The following is a 3984-nucleotide window of genomic DNA, read 5'->3' on the forward strand; positions in this document are numbered from 1 at the left end:
ACTAGCACAAGCCAGTAGTAGGCTGTGAAGGAACATTTCCTTGAGTTGGACATACTGAACAAAAACATCCCTTTATGAAGTAGGTAATTTGAGTAGAGCAAATCAGTGGATCTGCTGACCAACTGAACAAGGGGGCAAGTAATTTGTTCAGTTCAGCATGTGAGTCAGCAATTTGTTCAGTACAGCAAAATTAGTGCAGCACCTTATCATTATGTAATTGTGCACAGACAGACATGACAAAAAGACAGACAATGACAACTATCTCTTATCAGAGTATTAGTAGACTGCCTGTTTATTATCTGCTAACATTTTATTTTGAGCATTAATACTCTAATGAGAGTTAGTTAACATGTAGTTGAAAAACAACATGTAAGTAACATGCGTTTGAGGTCAGATCTGTGATAGTTTGACTTAGCCCTGTCACTGTAAGCCTAAGGCTTTCTGGTTGGGAAAAATTCTCACTAATATTTGGGACAGCATCATCTGTTCACTTTTTAATGTAGCTAATCACATCAGTGTATGTTGATTTCAGCTCCTGGTGTATTCTGAAATGTCTGACAGTCTATAAAAATGTAATAATATTTGAAAAGGGCATCCTTACTCCATTTGTAGACTGCACTAACTACAGTAGTTTTTACAGTGGTATAATATAGTCTACTTTAAAAATTACTTCATTGAATTCCAGAGCTGGGAGAAAGGAAATACTTAAATTGTTAACAGTTCAAAAGAGCATGCTCCCCATTGAGTGTTTACAGTAAAATACCCCCATTGGCATAAATGCAAGCTATGCTGAATATGTGCTGTAGCACATATGAACCCATGTCCACATAAATGAACACATCAAAAGGTTATCCTTTTTTTTTTTTCGTAATCATGATATTATACAATCTCTATGTGCAAGTCAGCACTACCACTACAACTACAACAACAGCAATGAAAGTCTAGAATGCCCCTTGGCATGTATAACAGCTGGAGAGACTGGTTTCTTTCCTGTGCATGCACAATGGTGCATTTAAGCCAGAGAATAACACCCTGGAACTGACCATGTAGGCCTAAGAGAGCAGGCTAACTGAGAGCTGTTTTCTTTCATAAACTGGAAATTCATTAAAAAACATTGAAGTTGAATGCATCTACCTCAAGACAACAGAGTCAAAAGCTGCCAGCATTTGCTATTTTCAAATAAATAAATGAATATATATAATACATCTATATAATAAATGTACTGTCATCTATTTAATATTAATAGCATCACAGTTTTTATGTAGTTCAGTTATGATGCAGTGTTAGTTACAATATTCATTAACTATTGCAATTGCATATATTGAACCAAAAACTTTGACTTTCTCGTCTCGAGTGTAGAACTGTTAAGGCTTTCCAGTGAATTTTCGTGTTTATGATAACGCTTTCTAGTGAATTTAGATTTTTCACACTACCAGCATGAGAGAGCGACAGTTGAACATGCAGTAACACGAACAACAGTCAGCCTTAGGAACACTTGCATTGAACTTCACCTTGTTTTGAGGAAGTAATAAGGCTGCAAACGGATTGGTGACCTGGTTGGACAAGAACGGAATCTATCTGCTGGCTAAGCTTCAACATTCGATTGTAAGAACAGCTGCATTTAGTTTAAAGTAATAGACGGTGGAATAAAAGTTAAAGGATATTTTTTCCCACAGACATTTTGCACGTGTAATGGAGGTTGCAGGGGTTGTGTGGTTTGGCGTTATTACTTTCCTTTGTCAGGTAAGATACGATCGTGTCATAGGCTTCTAATAAACTAATTTTCTCTTTGTTTTTCAGCGAGAATTTGTTGTTGTTAATGATATAATAATTTTATGACAATAAAGACATAAAATGTTATAAATGTGCAGCAATTATATGGAGGGAATGTTCTTTTACGCAGGTGTTTTCGTGTGCATTTGCAGACGATCCCTCTTCAAAAGCGGACAAAAGAGCAGGTAGACAGTTTCCAAAATTGTAAATCATTTGATATAAAATGAGGCACTCCGGAGAATGCGTTTAGACATTTTTAATATTCCAAATTAGCTTTAGGACTAATTAGCTTTGAAATCATGTATGACAAATTATATAAGGGAATTTGAAAAGGTTGTTTGAAAGTATTATCACTACGCAAAAGTAGAACCGTTCTTTTGAACGTTAAGTTGAACGGTACTTAAAACATACTCTCAAAACAATGAAATGTGATTATTAATTAATTTAAAACATTTTTGTAAGTGACTTTGTGGTTTATATTCTTGAAATTTTGTTACAGGCTTTTGTACTGTAATATAAACATGGTACACTGATAAAAATGATTTTGTGGTGAAGTAAATACTACGGAAAAACAAATGTAATTTCTACATTAAATAAATTAGTCTAGGCAAGAATTTAAAAAAGAGAGTAAATTATATATTAGTAGCTACTCAATTTAAGCGTGTAGAAATTAAAGTTTGAACTTATAAGTATATTTTACTTGGTTTACAAGGATTCTTTAAGTAAATATCATAGTTATGATCCTGTTGTTCCCATCATGCACTGGGGCATGAATAATATATAAGGTTAAAGTTTTCTAGTTCTATTTACACTGTTTTATGGTTGCTTTTGTTGTTAGGTTTAGTAACTTGCTGTTTTGTGATCATTTGATTAATTACTATATTGAGTAAACATACTACCTTAAAAAGGAAAGCAAGACGTCTACTTGTTTACTTACGTATGTGAGTGAATCACATGCTTTAATAGACTGTTGTTTTTTTCATTGCTACATTGTGTAAGGAAAGTTTACCAACCATGCTGAATGAAATGTACTTGAGTATTGCAGAGTAAACTTAAAATAATTAAGTAGAAATTACGCATGAAACTCTAACTGGCCACGTTTAATTTATGTATTTCCTTTGCTAATTTTACATAACTTAGTTAAGTAGATTCTAATTAATTCCATACTTAAATTTTACTTAAAAATAGGTGTGCAAAAACTTGCAAAAGAAAAAATTATTAAATTTTACTTTTTTTTTCAGTGTAACTGCAGTGAATTCTAACAGATAGAGACATGTGATTCTTGTTAAAGAAATGTTACAAAAATATTTTTTTTATAAGGCAACCTGTTGTTAGTGAAAAGCTTATAAATCATACATAATGAGTTTTTTTTTTTTTTTGAGATTGTAAAAATGCAGATAGTTTTCTGTGAGGGGTAGGTTTAGGAGTAGGGTTGGTGTAGGGCAATAGAAAATACGGTTTGTTTAAAAACCATTACGCCTATGGAGAGTCCCCACAAGGATAGTGAACCAGACGCGCGCGTGTGTGTGTACTGGTTTATATATCCTGGTGGGGACTTAAACCTGACTACACACAGTTATAGCCACCTGAATTGAAAAAAAAAACTCTCACTGAGGGGGTCAGCTAGAATATTTTAAGCTTACATGTGAAAGGATTAATAATAGATAATAGAATACTTAGTAAAAAGATGCCATTAAACGCATTTAAAATATATACATAACATCTTTATGTTGTTTTCCCACATTAATTTGGAGATTCAATGTTATATATGTTAAATATTAAAGGATGTCTCAAATTCAGTCTTTCATCATTTCACACAACAACTTCATGAACATTTTACAGGTGTTTAGGAGTGTGCCTTGACCCCATTGAACCTTATTATTTGTTTTATCTTATGTGTGATTTTTGTAACCATCACACTGCCATGTAACCTATTGCTACTGTGCATTCCCTCATTTCATAAACCTCATTTTATAAATGTGTATATGTGGGAAATGATGCACCACTTCCTGTACGGGTACGACACAGTGATATATAAGAGCCATCAGTTAAAACATCTCAGGTTACGTATGTAACCATGGTTCCCTGAGTAGGGAACGAGACACTGCGTCCTCTAGGGGTCGCTATGGGGAACGCCTCGCCGTGACCCGGGTCTGAAGCATACATTGAAAAAACACCAACAAGTTGGCCGGCGACAGCCATGACGTCACT

General features: G+C 34.1%; 1 pseudogene; it reads left to right on the forward strand.

The window, feature by feature from the left end:
- The first annotated feature begins 1506 nt into the window (after window positions 1–1506).
- LOC107716504 (B-cadherin-like) overlaps window positions 1507–3984 on the forward strand; it is a 19542-nt pseudogene continuing 17064 nt past the window's right edge.

Source organism: Sinocyclocheilus rhinocerous, unplaced genomic scaffold (genome assembly GCF_001515625.1).
Source record: "Sinocyclocheilus rhinocerous isolate Xijiao unplaced genomic scaffold, SAMN03320098_v1.1 scaffold1411, whole genome shotgun sequence".
Lineage (NCBI taxonomy): Eukaryota > Metazoa > Chordata > Actinopteri > Cypriniformes > Cyprinidae > Sinocyclocheilus > Sinocyclocheilus rhinocerous.